Source organism: Carya illinoinensis, chromosome 9 (assembly GCF_018687715.1).
Source record: "Carya illinoinensis cultivar Pawnee chromosome 9, C.illinoinensisPawnee_v1, whole genome shotgun sequence".
NCBI lineage: Eukaryota > Viridiplantae > Streptophyta > Magnoliopsida > Fagales > Juglandaceae > Carya > Carya illinoinensis.
Window position 1 is genome coordinate 22689279 of NC_056760.1, and position 17994 is coordinate 22707272.

The following is a 17994-nucleotide window of genomic DNA, read 5'->3' on the forward strand; positions in this document are numbered from 1 at the left end:
GGTGAACTTTTTTTTCTTTCCTCTCAAATCATATACGCTTATCTATGGCTTTCAAGAGGACTAACTTCATCTTAAGAGCGTTTGAAGCTGAATTTTATTGTGTTGTAGCCTTGTAGGTAGTGAGGCAAGGGACTGAACATTTTGCTAGGGGGTCAGAAAACTGCATTAACAACTCTGGTGGTAGATTTACTATGACTAGGATGGACGAAGATCATACTTGCAAAAGGCTCCAAACAGAAGGATTAAAATGCAAAACTGGAAAACTTATGGAGCTATTTGCAAACGCTTGAAAACTTTGGGCGTATAAGCGTTGAAAATTCAGAGCATCCACGTCTAGAGTAACTTGTAACAAGCGCTTCCTTAAAAGTGTATAAAGCGTTGGTCGTGTTGACTTGTCGTGGTTTCGTGGGAAGGGCTGGAGGTACCTTCGCCACAGGTGTCAATGCAAATATTGGCATAGTTGTTGCAAGCACTTTTTGATCGAGTAGTTGGCATTTGGTCTCTGTCTTTGAAAAATTCAATTCCTTCTCATGAAAGATGCCAAATTGTTCATACAATTGCCAACAATTCATGGCAAAAGTACCTTACAACAAAGATTCTTCCCTATAGGCAATTTAATTTGAGGTATAACAATTTCCTTCTTTCTTTAAAATTCCAACATCGTCATCAGATCGCATGATCGTAAGTGATACGATTTTTATTAAATTTGGATTTAATATGGTTTGTAATGATCCAAGTGAGATCTAAGTCATATTTAGACCCAAGTTACATCTAGAATTCTTGGAGAAGGTTAAGAGGAAATTACAATGCTTTGAAAGATGATTCCTTTTTACTTGGTATTGTGTATTTTGAGGTTATGGACCAATAAGAACTTTGAGAATGGTCAGCAGATGTCGGAGAAGTTCAAAACTTCATTTTTATTTTTTTAGTACCATATTTCTTTGCAAAGCCTCCATAGACTTAAATGGTTTAAATCTCGGTGATTTTCTTTGTTAATTTTCTATTTTTAAATAGGTGAATCTAATGTATATACCTTGTACTCTTTTTTTTTTTCTTTTTTTGAAGAATATACCTTGTACTCTTGGTTGTGCCTTTCACATATTAAATGAAACACATGGTTCAAACAACAACAGCTGGCATGCAGATAATGTGGCCCTCCCCCTACTCTCAACTCCAACCCACCATGCAGAAAATATCTATCTTATTATTATAATTTTTTAAAATTTTTAAATAAAAAATAAAAAATAATTTAATTTTTTTAAATCTTTAACTAATCATAAAATTAAAAAATAATATTCTAATAATATTTTATTTAATTTTTATTTTTTAATCTAAAATCATCTTATATAATCTCTTAATCCAAACCAACTTTAGGGCTTAGGAGCATTATCAAATTAAGAGGGATTCTAATCTTGATGGAAGAGAATTTTAAGATATGATTTAATAATTAATTATATCTCTTTTTATGGACTTAAAAACAATAGCAGCAGCCTCAGCAGGTGGAAAAGCCACCTTTACCAAAGATTCGGCGCAAGCCCGCAAAGCAGCCGTAACCAGCCTCCCCTGACAATGGGAAAGCGGCTTCAAGTCTCGGATCCAACGAATTCCGGTCGCTTTTCAGGGCATCCAAATGCCTTTTTCCGCAGGTCGATGGTTACTATGTAAGTGAGTGTTGTGGGCAATTTGTCATCTTTGTGGTCGGAACAATGTGCGGTGATACGGCGTGCAAGCTGTGAAAGTTTATTTGGTAGTTTCCAAGTGATAGCTGTACCTATTGCTGATTATTCTTTAGTTTCCGCCCAAAAATGATTGTCATACAAAATAGTTTATTTTTTCTGCCCTTTTAGCCAGCCACCTCAATGGGCGGGGTTGCCTGATTCCGTTGTTACAGGTGATAATTTAGAGTAGATATTTTGAATTTAAGCCTTGACTTTACAAGTCAATTCATTTACTTAAATATTTGATGCATTGAGCTTATTTATTATAGAGGAGTGACTCTTACTCGTGTGTGAGTGAAAGTGTTGAGGTATAATATAAATATTTAAATATATTTTTTGAGATAGAAATGACATTATTTGATTTTTTAAATATTATGACTATATTTTCAAAAATTTGAAATATATAATTATCTAAAAGTTGTTTGAGTATTAATTTTGTCAATTCATAGTCTTTTTAAAATTTAAATTACGTTCTTATTATCTGGAAAAGCACGTATGCAGAAAAACATTATTTTGATATTTTTTTCAATCGTACGTTTTAACTTATTTGAGATTAAAAAGTATTTTAATATGTAACATTGGCCAGTTTGGGATTGTGATAGAAGTTTAAAAAGTATTTAAATAGCCTTAAAAGCTTTTTGATAGAAAAATTATGTTGTTTTGGTATTGTATATTAAAGCTCTTTTAATCTCAATAAGCTAAAAAATACGTTAATGTTTTTTCTCAGATGTGTTTTTCTAGATAACGAGGAACATAATTTGAATTTTAAAAAAATTGTCAATGGATAAAAATATTCATAAAATTTTAAAATGATTACAATTTTTAAACTTTTAATGATATAGTCACAATCGTTATTTCTACCTCAGAAATCACGTACTTTTTTAATTTTTTTTCCAAATAAACGTAATATATTTAAAAGTGTTTTAAACATATGGTTACCAAATTATACTAATAATAGTTTTTAATTAAATATCTTTTTAATAATATAATTTATTACTTAAGTTATAAGCTATAAGTCTTAAAGTTATATGTTATATTTCCACTGCAATCCTAAACATGCACTTAAACAATTTAATTTTTTTATTAAAAAACTTTTAAAGTTATTTAAGTACTGTTTAAGAGCTCTTAGCCTCAGTTTAACATTCCCTTTAATGTCTCTAATTCTCCATAATGGGTCCAATACCTACCAAGTGATACATCTTAGATTTAATCTATTAAAAAAAGAATAATGGTATATGTATAATCATTTTTATAACTCTTTATACAATTATATTTTAAAATTAAAAATATTTTTATAAAACAATGTTACTTTTATAAATTATTTTACACAAATACGCTAGTTTAAAATATGATTATGTATTATAAAAATAATTATATTTGTATAATTTTCCTTAAAAAAGTTTGCGGCACCAATGACATAAAAGAATTAAGGTTAATCAGTCAAGATCCCTCGTCCCTACCATTGCGTAATGGTACTTATCATATATTTACTACCTTGCATCCTCAATCAATAAGCGTCCATAACTTCAATCAGATTTCGGCTCTTTCAAAATGATTACTACCCTCTACGGTGAACTTTGTAACAACCATTTCCTTACAGAAAATAACACCAAGCATCATAGCATACGCTTCACCATGAAAATTATGAGTTGTTCTCAAGTTTCTTCTAGCGCTGAGGGTACCAATAACCTGACCAGTACAATCTCTTAGAATTGCATCGACACCAACTAATCCCTCTGCTACATTAATAGCTGGATCTTAGTTCAACTTGTAGGTTCCTTCAGAAGGTCTCAACCATGAAAAAGAGGTAATGTTGTTGACCCTGTCTAAGCTTGGAGGTTGGGTATCCTGTAAGTTACTATAAAGCTCTAATTCTCTTCTGACTTTTCTAATTAGAAGGTTAGGATAAACGAATCATTTACCATGAATAAAATCATTTCTCCTGGATCATAGTACGTAGTTGAGCAATCATGGCCACCTCCATAAGGTCATTTTACTGCAGGTTATTAACTAGAAAGTCCCAAATACCTTAGAAAGAAGAGTAAATATTACTAAGAATAGGAATAGAATAAATATTAATATTAATCCTTTGTTTAAGATAATCTACTAGAAAAAGGGATATAAAGAATATATTTTTTCAAGTGTAGCGCTACTCCTATTGTTGGGAGCCCACGCAGGGGGCTCTCGCTAGTACAATTTCATGTATTTTATTTTTATTTTACTTTTTATTTACATTTATTTTTTTAACATTTTAAAATATATTTTTTAAAAATTTACAACATCATTAAAAAATATTTTCTTAATCACGAAGTAAAAAAAAAAAGAAATCAGCTGGAGCCCATTTGGGAAGCCTAACATTATTCTCTTTTCAATGCAATAAAGTTAACTAGTGTCTATTTTTCGTTGAAAAAAAAATTATTTCTACAAGTTTGCCTTCATATCCTGTTCATACTAGAACTTTCACCTAGAAATAAAACATTTTTATGTTGGGCCATGATTTTGGGTTCTGAGTTAGAAAGTTTTGGCCCTCCTCTGGCTTGTTCTCATTTATCTATGCAACAAAGATTTTGCTTTATAACTTATAATTGTAGTTGGGTAGTCTCCTCTCTTCTCTCTTTTTTCTCTAAACTAAGAGTGGAAAGGAAGTAAGAGGTAAAGTGTTGCTAGTCACAGCTTACAGTTTCATACTGTAAGGGTGGTGGTCTCCCTAATTCAATAATCTAAATTGAGTGATAGTAGTGATGGATAGCTTGGAAGAAAAGTTTAGGAAATTGAGGTTAAATGAGGAAGAGGATGCGAGTATTGTGGTGGATGTGGAAAGTTTATTAGATTCTATTAAGAAAGGAGAAAGAAGTTTGGTGGGCAAGTTGTCCATAGAGTGTGTGATTAATAAAGGGGTGACACGATTAATATTTTCAAAGTGTGGAGAGTGAGTAAACTATTTCTGTTTCAAGAAGTTAGTCCCAATTTGTTTGTAATCACTTTTGAGACTGAAGTAGATATGGAGAAATTTTATTCTGGAAAGCCTTGGTTATTTGATAGGGACAATTTCTAAGAATTAAGGTGGAGATCAATTTGAATAAGCCAATTGCAAAGGGGAGAATGTTGAAAGTTAAGGAATCAAGTATATGGATTTCCATGAAATATGAAAAATTTACTAAACTTTGTTTTAAATGTGGAAGAATGATGCATGATAGTTAGGGGTGTAAGGGAGTTAGTAATTTGGAAGGGACTACTGATTATGATCAATTTGGTGCATGGTTACGTGTTGAGCCAGTGTCTAGAAGAAGACCTACTAATCTTTTTAGTAGGGATGAACAAAAGGGGTGGACTAGTTCAAAACAATAAGGATGGAAGAAGGTGGTGGCCAGAGAAGAGTCTGAGATGAGGAATACTTTGGTGAGGCAAAATGACATGCAGAAGATTTCGGGGGATAGGGGAGAAAGAATAGGGAATTTTGTTAATCAAGATAAGATAAGGAATTGTAGGGATGAGAGTATGAATTCAAATAAAGAGAGTTTGGATAGCATACAACCCGGTGGGTTTAATTCTAAAAATGATAAGGATAAGGTTGTTGAGAATAAAAGGGATAATGTTGTTGAACTTTCAAATATTCAAAAAATGGGCGAAGGGAGGGATACGTTATCGAATCTGATAAATGGTGAAAATCCAAGTAAAGGGCCTATAGTGTTAAGGCCCATTTCAGCAAGTCCAAGCTCGGTGGACATGGCTGAAAGGTCCATGAACTCTTATACTGAATCTAAAGGCATCAAAAGTCATCCTGTATATATGACTATGGTGAATGATGGGGGTAAGAGAGTAAGTATCAGCGGATGGAAAATAAAAGCTAGTTTACATGGTACCCAAGGTTGTAAGGAGTATGATATTCAATGCAGTAGTGGGAATGACAGTAGAAAACGTAGTTTGGTGGAAGATTTGGATACTTCTAAAAGTCAAGGGCTGATGAAAAAAGGAAAAAAGACAGAAATGACTGATGAGAACATGGTGGCAAATTTAGTGGTAGAGGCTATTCAGCAACCTTGCTAATCATTATGAAACATTTAAGTTGGAACTGCCGGGGACTTGGGAACCCCCAAATAGTTCATAATCTTTACTTGTTAGTCAGAGAAAAGAGATTCAACTTAGTTTTTCTCATGAAAACAAAAGCAAGGAGTGCAAGATTTGTGAGTATGAAAAGGAAGCTTGGCTTTGATTGCTATTTTGTAGTAGACTCTATGGGAAAGAAAGGTGAATTAGCTATGCTTTGGCACAGTGAGTAAGCAGTGGAAATTATTAACCATTCTCAAAACCATAGACATGTTTTAGTGAGTAAGCAGCGGAAATTATTAACCATTCTCAAAACCATAGACATGTTTTAGTGACTAAGTAGGAGGACATGCTACAACGGTTTTTCACAGAGTTTTATGATCACCTTGAAACTAGTAAAGGAAGTGGAACTTGGGCTTTACTTTCTATGCCCATACCAGGTTTTAATCAAGCTTGATGTGTTATGAGGGATTTCAATGAGATTTTGTCATCTCATGAAAAATATGGTAGGAAGCAAAGGGCTGAGAGACAAATGGAAGATTTTAGGCATGTTGTGTTTTGTAACAGTTTGCATGATTTAGGATGGAAAGGGAATCCTTTTACTTGGAGTAATAAGCAAGCATGTTCTAATTTTACTAAAGAAAGACTTGATTGAGTATTGACCAATTCTCAGTGGAAGGCTATGTTTAAGAGGTATGATGTGGAAACTTTGACTGCAAAGAGATTAGATCACATGCCAATCTTATTGGTATGTCACAGAAAAGAATTCCAGGCAATGAACATGTGTAACAAGTTTAGGTTTGAGGCAAAATAGGTTAAGGATGTAGAGAGGGAGGAAATGATTAGAGAAGGGTGGAATGATGAGGCAGTCGGGCAAGATTAGTGGTAGAAGATTAAGGGTAAGCTTTCAGGTTGTAGCAGTAAGTTTACCAATTGGAGTAAGGGAAATCATATTAAATGTGATAAGGAAATAAGATTGAAAATATATGAGTTGAAGAAATTACAAGATGAAGAGGGTCTTCAGAACATTGTTGCTATCAAAATTTTGCAAAAGGATCTTGATTTTCTGTTGGAACAAGAATATCTCAAGTAAAGACAGAACAAATGTTAAATGGTACTAGATTAGATATAAAAACACGAGATTCTTTCATTTATGTGCAACATAAAGATAGAAGAAGAGTAGAATCATAGTTATAAAAGACTTGCAAGGAAGAACATGGGAGAACCAAATGCAAATAGAAGGTGTTTTTACTCAATATTTTAAAGAGATATTTAGTTCCACAAGATCAACTGATGAAAATTTGGACAGTTGTTTGAGTTGCATTGAGGAAAGGGTGAATGCTGATATGAATGAAAAATTGCAGAAGCTGTTTACAAGAGAAGAAATAGAAGAAGCATTGCATCAAATGGCACCATTAAAAGCTCCTAGACCTGATGGATACAATGCCCAAGTTTTCCAATTTTATTGGCATATTGTGGGAGATGAGGTATGTAATACTATTTATAATTTTTTAATGGGGGTAGGATGGATATGGGGGTTAATTCCACTTTTATTGCTTTGATTCCAAAAATTAAAGAGCATTTTGTTGTTAATCAATTTAGGCCAATTAGTTTATGTAATGTATTATACAAGCTGGCATTCAAAGTTTTAGCTAAAAGGTTGAAGCATGTGCTGCACCTCATAGTCTCGAGTAATCAAAGTGTTTTCATTCCAAATAGGCTAATTATAGATAATGTAATTACTACCTATGGAGTGTTACATTCAATGAGACCAAGGAAAAAGGAAGACCAGGAACTATGGCCATCAAATTGGACATGTCCAAGGCTTATGATTATATTGAGTGGAAGTTCTTGGAGGCAATTATGAAGAAGTTGGGCATTGGGGATAGGTGGATAAAGTTGGTTATGGACTACATTACCATTGAGACATATTCAGTAATTGTGAATGGAAAGCATGCTAAGTTGTTTAGACTAGAAAGAGGGATAAGGCAAGGAGATCCATTATCTCCTTATATTTTCATCGTATGTGCAGAGGGATTTAGTGCTATGCTTAATCAGGTAGAGGAAAAGGGAAAGATTAAATGTGTTGCTGAGGTAAGGGGTGGTTTAAGAATTAGCCACCTTCTCTTTGGCTCTTCTATAGAGCAACTCTTGAAGAGTGGCAGATGATACAAGATTTGTTACAACTTTATGATAAGGCTTTTGGATAGTGTTTGAATAGAGACAAAACTGCTATATTTTTTAGCTCCAATAACATTGTTGAAATGAAGTAGGTGTTAGTATATGCTATGGGGGTTTCAACTAACAATAATTATGAAAAATACTTGGGTCTTCCAACTATGGTTTTAAGGTCAAAGTATCAATCATTTAGAGCTATTAAAGAGAGGATTTGGGCTGAGACCTCAAGTTGGAAGAACAATTTTCTATCACAAGTAAGGAAGGAAGTAATGTTGAAAGCTGTTATTCAAGCAATCCCAACTTACACTCTAAGTATTTTTAAGTTACCAAAAAACCTATTAAAGGAGATTAACTCGATGATAGGGAAGTTTTGGTGGGAGTACAATCAAAATCAGAAGAAGATCCAGTGGAAAAATTGGAGGAGTATGGGGGAGTCAAAAGGAGTGGTGGTTTGGGTTTTAGGGACATGGAATCTTTTAATAAATCTATGTTGGCAAAGTAAATATGGAGGTACCTGAATAACCCAATTTCTCTTGTAGCAAAAATAATGAGGCAAAAGTATTATAGAGATGGTAATTTTTTGAATGCAAAAAAGGGTTCTAATTCTTCTATGATATGGAAGAGTTTATGGTCCTCAATAGAATTAATAGAAGCAAGAAGTGTATGGAGAGTTGGTAATGGTAATAGTATTAGAATTTGGCATGATAGATGGGTTTCAAGACCAGTTCCTTTAAAAGTCCAATCCCTTATTACAATTCTGAGTAGTGATGCAATAGTTTCTGAGTTGATTGATAAAGAGGAAGGCTATTGGAAAAAATATTTGATCTCACAGCTATTTCAGGTGGATGAAATGGAGCTAATTTGCAAGATTCCAATAAGCATAAAAGATGCTCAGGATAAATTGATATGGGGGTATATTGCAAATGGAAGATTCAACGTGAGAAGTACTTATTATTTGCAACAAACTCTCAACAAACTAGTGAAGTGAGAGTGTTCTAGTGAAATTGCAAGTTTGATCAACTGGAAACAGATGTGGAGCTTAAATATACCAATGAAGATTAAATTGTTTATGTGGAAGGCAGCCCATGACTTACTACCTACTTTGCAGAATTTAGTTAAAAGGAAGGTGCTAGAATCTGATTCATGTGATATCTACAAAAGGGAAGTAAAGACAGTGTCTCATGTATTGTCTGCTGCAAGTGATGCTTGGGTTAAGTCTCTAAAGTCTTATAAACAAATGGCCAAATTCAACCATAGATTTATGTGTTTTATGGTTAGATTTGATTGCTAAGTTATTGGTGATGACTTTCAGTTGGCTTATTTTATTATGAGAATGATTTGGATAAAGATGAATTAAGTAGCTCACAGGAAAGCTTTAGAGAGTCATCATTAGGTGGTGATAGCAGCAAGCTCAGATAGGGATTTGTTCTTAAATTCCCTAATTAAAGAAGTGTCTATCACTACTGATAAAGAAGGTGATAGAAGAGAGGCAAGATGGAAGAAACCATGCTACAACTGGCTTAAAGCAAACTGGGATGCATTTGTTTGTACAAAACAAAATAAAACAGGTTTAGGTATAATCATAAGGAACGATCAAGGAGCTATCATGGCACGTGTAAGTGCAAATGTGAAACCTTGTGTGAAACCTATGGTGGCAGAAGGCATTACACTGAGAAGGGCAATGGAAGTTTGTGCGAATTTGGGATTTGTAAGGGTTGTGTTCGAAGGTGATTCCCAGATTATTGTCAAGGCTGCAAACTGTGATGAAGATTTAAGTTCAAATTATGGGACTTGGGTTCATGATGCTAAAGTAATACTTTTGGAAAAACCTGGCTGGCAGGTTGCTTTTTTTTTATAGAGAAGCAAACCGTGTTGCACATCAACCACATCAACTAGCAAAAGTTGCCCTAGTGCATGATGATGAACAAATTTGGATAAAAGATGGGTCAATGCAGATTATAATGTCTACTATTTATTTAGAACACTCGATGTAATGTTGATAGATTTCTTTCTTTGCATTTCACATCAATGGAAGTTATATTTTCCAAAAAAAAAAAAAAAAAAAAAGATTTTGCACTACATCAACAATTTAGGTATGTTTTTCCATCTCTTCTCATCTCTTCTCATCTTATTTTTAAATATTATATAAATGTAAATATTTTTAAACTAATCATTACAATTGTATCAAACAAAACAAAAATTCAATTTTTTCAATTTTCAAATAAAAATAATATTAAAAAAATATTATAATTACAATATTTGAACTTTATAATATTTTTTATTCGACTTTTTCTCTCTAATTTTCTAAGACCTAATAAATAATTAATTTAAACTATCTTATTACTATTTACTAGGGCTGTGCAAAAAACAGAGTAACTCGACCCGTCCCGACCCGCACCGTCAAATACGGTTTTAACCACTACACGGGTTCGACCCATACAACCCGATGACCCGCTATAAAATCTGCAGCTGAAACCCTAGCCCCCCTCCCAGAGTCTTCTCACTTCTCTTCAGATTTCACCTTATCGCCTAGGCTTTCCTTGAGCTTCAAAAAGCTGAGTTGAATGGCCGATTCTTATGGTGGAGCCACTTGCAATGATTTTGCAATTTGCATATTTCCATCGATTTTGTATACTATTGGTTTGCTGTTCTAAAAGTCTTTGGGTGGCAATGAATATGGACAGGGCTATCATGATCGTGGATGAGAAATTCTGCTTCCTTGAAGAGACCCTTCTCACAGTCTAGAAGACCTCCGTCTTCTTCCTCGGTGACGACTTCATCATGTATAATCCACAATGGGTGCTTTATTCCAATTTGACTCATACGACCCCAATTCCAAACCCAAAGACGAACTCATTCTCATGGATTCCTCCGGAAAATGCCTCCTCACTCTTCTTCAAAAGGTTTGGGAGCGGCCCAAGGTATGGCTTGATGGAATAGGAGGGTTGAAGACGAGGTGGGTATGCGTTTGGGGGGCGAGAATCTGAAGAGGGGAAAAGAACATGGGTTGACCCACTCAGTAATGTGCCGTTTGGGGGGCGAGAATCTGAAGAGGGGAAAAGAACACGGGGACCTACTCAGTAATGTGCTGTTTGGGAGGCGAGAATCTGAAGAGGGGAAAAGAACACGGGTTGACCCGCTCAGTAATTTGCAGGTCGGATCGATTCCGCCTAACTTATCCAAAAGCACATGTCGGGTCGGGTCGGGCCTAAATTATAAACGGGTTGCTCAGATTGCACCCCTATTATTTACAAACCATCTTACTACTATTAATAAAATTTTTATCTCATCGTATTCTTCAAACATCCCCTTAGAACATTTTCAATAGATTATCTATTTTTTTTCCAAAAATAGCTAATTAAAACTTATTTTTTCTATTTTAGTTAACCACTTTCACAATATATATAAATGAACTAATTTATTATTTCTCTATATTATTTAAATATTTATTCATTTTTATTTCTTTTTTCATTTTAAATATTTAAATTTGTAATATTCTCAGATATTTTAATATTTTTCATATACTAATGTGAACATAATATCTCTCTATTGTCAAAATGACATCAATAGCCCAATAAAAAAAATTAAAAAAGGAAATAAAATGGAAAAAACACATTCATAATCTCATCCTATTTTTTGTGAACTTATTATCCTTTTGTTATGATTTGCAAAAGTTTTAACATGAGTATTTTTCTTTTTATTAAAATAAAATATTTTAATAATATTGTAACTTTTTCATGTTTTTATAAATAAACATTTAATGAACAAAAAAAAAAAAAACAGAGGTAAATTATTGAGAAAATAGACCTTCTTCAATGAATTTATAAATAAAAAAAAAGAATTAAATACTAAAATACATAGAGTAAAGTTCCATTAGTGTAGAAAGAATTTGAATGACATCTAATTAGTAGAAATATATATTATTGTTATATTGTGATGTGCCCCCAAAAAAGAAAGGCCTCGAGTGACTTTTTCTTTCTTTTAATTTTGAAAGCATCGATGGATACCTTCAAGGAAAAATGTTCAAAATCAATCATTAAAAACTTTAAAGAACTGAAGGGACCTACCCCTCTTTACTTGTCTGATTCGAAGGAGATCTTGTTGAGTACTTACGCTTCCATCTCTACAGATCAATTCATCAATTACTACATAGATAAACTCAATCCCTTCGCATTTTATCAAGTGGTCATATTATTGGTCAGATAAACATTCATAAATATAATTATGAGATGATATCTTCTCCTACCAACCTAATGAATGGTTATGATTATCTATTTGCCGTGAGCTACCCGATTACATGTAGCAAGTACAATATGTACAATCTTGTTAATTAATTCATATCAATTTCCAATAATCTCGGGCAATTATTTTTATTTTACAAAAAATATGTAACTCTTGTATAATTTATTTATAAAAACATATTTATTAAAAATGAGATTTTTTTTATTTTTTTAATGTTAGTACTAAATATGATTCACTCATTTTACGAAATTGCACGTGTCTTGCATACTTAAAATGAGATTACATATAAATTTTTAAGAATATTTGTTACGTGTTATAAAATTAAAGAGAAGTGGTAAATAATTAAAAGATTGTAAAAAAATAGGAAAATTGAGATATTACAATATTCTTGACTCTTTAAGAACTCAATGTCATTCACTTTTCGTTCTTTTATTATCTATAACAAATGATTCTCAACATACCTTTTTATAAACAGCTCCGTGATAGTTTGTTGTACCAACTAAATCATATGTATATCAAACCTTCAAATTGAACAACAAACCCATAGTTTATATATTGTTCTGACTGCACCAAATATAATACATATATTTATAATACTGCACTACATTATATTATTATTTAGTTGCCTCTGATTCCATCATTATCTCTTTTTCTAGAAGCGTATCATGTCTCTATTCTTGCCAATGACTAACCAACAAAGATTCCCACTATTTCTCTTTTCGTTATTCTTGGTGTAGAGTCTGTATATCTTTTTTTACCTTTCGGATCAGTCTGCAAAGGCAATCTTTTGCAGATCTTCTCTAAGTGGCATGAACGTTTGTGGGCTTTCAGTTACATTTGTTTATATGAACAATGGAAGCATGTTGTAATCTTGAAGTAGATGTAAATGGCGAGCTGTTTTTTTATTTTTTTACCCATTTCTTAAACGACGCTGTTCCATTTAAATAGGAACGACATCGTTTCACTATGGCCCATTGTATTTCTTCTTCAGTTCTTCATTTCCCAACTGACCAGTCTCCCTCCCCCTCACCCCCCTTGCCTTTCAGTCTCAGCGGCACAACCTCACATGACTCTCTCAGTCTCTCTCACCGCGACACTGCTTCGTTTCTTCTTCTCTCATTTCTATCTTAAGCTCTTCACGCCTTTGCAGTGCCACTTTGTCTTCCCAAATTGTCATCATCCTGCATCCTGCTGATTGGCCGAGTGTCGTCTTACCAATTGGTAATTTTAAATGTAATGTAATGGTTATTTTTTGTTCAATTTGAGAGATGGTGTATGAATTTAGTTTGCTATATGTAATTAGGATGGAAATGCAGTAACAACATGATTGTCATAGGAATGTAAATGGGGTTGCATGCAAACAATTTGTGAAAATGCCTCAAGGGCCGTACATGAGAAAAAATGTATGAATGGATGACTACATATAGGTCACTTTATTTACACTTTATTACACTAAATAAAATTGGCCACCCACCCATTAAATTCGGAGTTATTTTCTATTAATACACACATTTCTTGGTTCAATCATTGATCCTCAATTTAAGGTACAACACTTCTTTTTTCACCCTCCATTCTATTATGCCCCAACATCAAATGCATGCTAATTTGGAGAAAAATTTTATTTGCATAATACACTCTATATAATTTATATGATTTGATTTACAATAAAAATTAATAATTTGAATGTTGCCATTATAGAGTGTATTATAGGCTGTTAGGGGACAGAAATATAAAATTTTTCCATGCAATTATAGATTGTATTTCTTGCCATTATAATTTGAATCTTGCCATCATAGAGTGTATTTTTGTCCCCTTGTTGGAAAATTTTAATAATTTAATATAGTGTATTATAGTGCCAAACCTTTTATTTTATTTTATTTTTTTATTTTGGGCTAAAATTTATTCTTTTTTTAAGAGACTGTAACCAGAGTCTATTAGAACATTAGCTTACCATTAACTTTGGTTATTGTTGGTCTCTCAATCGATAAGGATTGGAATAAATTTTGTTTTCCTGCCATTATTCCCAATAATTGTACCACTAAATATGTGTTATAAATGTTTGGCAAGTTTAAGGCGATAGCTGAATAGCTTCAGATTCCATGTTCTGCCATGTTATGCTTGAACGTTCCGATTTGATGGAACTCGACATATATGATGTTGGAAGTGGCGCACAAGTATGAAAGAGCGTTCTAGTGAATGGAGGTCGAGGATGAGGTTTGAGGTATGCTTTGATGGAGTCTATTGGGGGAAGGGGGGGGGGGGAAGGGGGCTCAGTGCGCCGAATGTAGTTGATTGGGCCAATGTGAAGTCTTTTGTTGATTTTTTGAAGTTGTTTTATGATATAACTATGCAGATATTTGGATCCAAATATTGTTACTTTGACGAGCTTTCAAGGATTCATGAATACTTGCAACAGAGTTATGCTAACAGTGAGGGATTGTTATTTGCTACGGTTATGAGGATGAAATCCAAATATGATAAATATTGGGGGGATATTGTGAAGATAAATAGATTATTACTTGTGGCTACAGTCCTTGACCCCTGATATAAGTTGGAAATTATACAATTTTTTTTATTGACATCCTTGGGGAAGATAAGGTTGAAGAGTTTGAGTTGAGAAATGATATTGATGACTTATATAGCCACTACAACAATAATGGTCATCCTACTCCAGCAAGTGGTAGCCGTAGCTCCTCACACCCAACCAGTTCGACATCTTCTTATGATTGCACTGCTTCTGCTACAGCTATTTCATCACCATTGGTGCAGCAATATCATCAAAGGCGTGCATCGATGAATATTATGCAGTGTAGGTCTAAGGTTGAGTACTATTTGATGGAAGATGTCGAGGCACCTAGTGATGCATTTGGATTATTAACTTGGTGGAAGGTTTATTCCATCAAGTTTCCTATTCTTTCCTGAATATCCTGAGATTTACTGGCTATTTCTATCACTACGGTTGCTTTTGAGTTTGCATTTAACATTGGAGGTCGTGTGTTGGATGTTTATTGGAGTTCATTGTCAAATTCAACTATGGAGGCCCTCATTTGCATACAAAACTAGCTATGTGAAATGCCCATTGAAGTAGATATTATTGATTTCGAGAGCTATAGGCTTGAATCATGTAACTCTATAGTTTATATGCTTCTAAATGATGAATTTAAATATTTGTAATGTTTTAATTATTTAACTTCTAATTTTTATGATTTTGTAGATTTACTTGTGAACCCTAGTATAATTGCGGATGAGTGATGATTGAGTCTTACAAGTTACATGGATGAGGTGTTCTGTTCATGTATTGTAGTGATGTTATTCAGGTACTATATTAGTGTATTTAAATCATTTAAAATATTGTTGACCATACTTTATCTTTTTAAAGTATTTTTGGATGTATTATTTTGCAAATAAAAGCTGATGAGGACGATTGTCGACTGGTAGTGGCTTCAACTTCAAGAATCAAGACTTTGTTCCTTTCAAGAGAATTTAATTTATGTTGTCATATTATATTATTGTATTTGTCAATCTTCAATTACTACTCTTTGGTTTTTTAATGTATGTAATTTAATCATTGTCACTTTATTTAAGTTTTTTTATTATTTTTTTACAACATTTTTTTTTTAAAAAAATTGGAAGTCAATTAGGTCATTGAGCCTTGGATTGGCCGGATTGGGCATGGGCCTTCGGAGGTGGGCCTTAGCCCAAGCACACTCTGATCGGAGTTCTGAACTTCGATTGGAGTTGGAACAAAAAAATTCTGCAAACTCCTATTGGAGTTGGAACCCAGTCCTACCAATAACATCGAGGAAGAGAAGGGGCTGGAACTTGGTCTAATGACCCCTGACTTTAATAGATCAGCCACTATTTTCTCAATTTCTGCCTTTTGGTTACATGTATCGATAGGGTCGAGTGGAGATGGGTGGGGTCCCTTTTTTATGACAATTCTATAGTCATGGCTCCTCGAGGGAGGCAATCCCTTGGGTTCCTAAAAAAACCCTTTATAAGCTTCCAACAACTTCACAATATCCACATTAGTTACTACATACCCTTTGTATATCTATACTCACAGGTTCGACTTGTAAAAATAATCCCTGCCCTCTGGTGATAGAGGCTACTATAGCCTTACTACTTCCCTCTAGAGTTAAGGGATAGGGTTTTGAATCCCTTCAGCTCAACTGGTCCCTTTTCTATCTCAAACTTCTGTATAACAAAATTCCACACAATTAGTCCCAACCTCTCCAGCCAATTAACTCTAAGTACATCACCACAACCTCCCAATTTTAAAATGTAGAAAGAGGAAGAAAACTGAATACCTTGTATTTTGATGGAAACATCTAGGTAGAACCCTTCACTTGGTAAAATAACCCTATTTGCCACTTTAACAATCAGCCTTAGTGCTTTATTGACCTTTAGCTTGGCCCTTTGAACCATGGTTGGATCTATGATGTTGTGGGTGTTTCTCATATCCACCAAAATAACTACATGTTCTCCACCAATTTGCCCAACCAGCCTCATCATCTTGAGGGTGGGGGTTCCAGCTATTGCATTTAAGGATATTTTAGGCTATGGTTCCTCTTTAGCTTCAGTATCCTCCTCAGTCTGAATTTGGTCTTCACCATTTACATCAATTTTTTCTATATCTCGCTCCTTATACAGTTATGGGTAGAGCTCCACTTTTCATCACAGTGGTAGCATAGCCCATTTCTCTTTTTTTTTTTTTTAATCCATTTGCACTAACGTTATCTTCATTGCAGGTCCAACAGTTTCCTGCCACCCACTTCCCCTACTGTTGAAAGAGCCTCCTTGTGAAAAGGTGCTTGTGGCAAGTAAGGTAGCTTTATTACCTATCGGTTTAAACCCCTTTCTTTGTGATGTGGAGGTATTTCTTCTGAATTTTGGTCGAGCCAAAAGCTGCATTTATATTGATTGGGTTCAATATTTTGATAAGGAGACGGATCTCATCTTTCAGACTGCTAAGGAAGCAACTGAGCTTGTGAACATCAGATAGGCCTTTCAGCCTATTAGAGGGGGACTCAAATTGGGCTTTGTACACTGCCACTAAGGAGGTCAGTTTTAGCCTTGACAAAGCCTTCATGGTGTAAGGGACTTCTAGTTGTGGAAATGGCCACTGTTCCAAGCATCTTGGTATCGGATAAGTGTCTCTCCTTGTAAATAGTATGAGGCCATTAATAGAAGATGAGCTGGTTGTGTTTGATGAAAGTCAAAATACTGACTAGCCTTAAATACCCAATCTTCTGGGTTACCTCCTTGGAAATTTGGAAAATCTAACTTAGAACCCCTTTGTGCATGTCCTCTTTGGGTCCTGGATGTTTGGATCTGGATCATGGTGAGGTCAAGGAGAAACAATCTGTTTCTTGTTCTAGTTTTCTAGCACTGTTCGCAACATATATGTGAGTTGGTCTACTCGATTAGTGAGGGATTGAATGGATTTTGCCTGAGCCTCTAGCTGATGCTCTGTGTGTTCCTGGTTGCGTTTTGATTGAGTGCTCTCTATGGTGAGGATCGCTGCTCTAGGATACCACTAGTATTGATATTCTGAGTCTGTTCGAGGCAAATCCAAGCCTTCAAACAAGTCAATAGATATACAAGACTTATGTTGCATTTGGATAGTGAGGTAATATCAGATATTTAGTGAATAATAGTAAAAAAATAATGATAAAATATTAAATAATAATATAAAATAATAAAAAATATGTAAAAAATAATGATAAAATTGTACCACATATTCATGGGTTTCTCTATACTTAATTCCCTTTCTGACTTCTAACAAACTAAAAAGTAGATTATTACA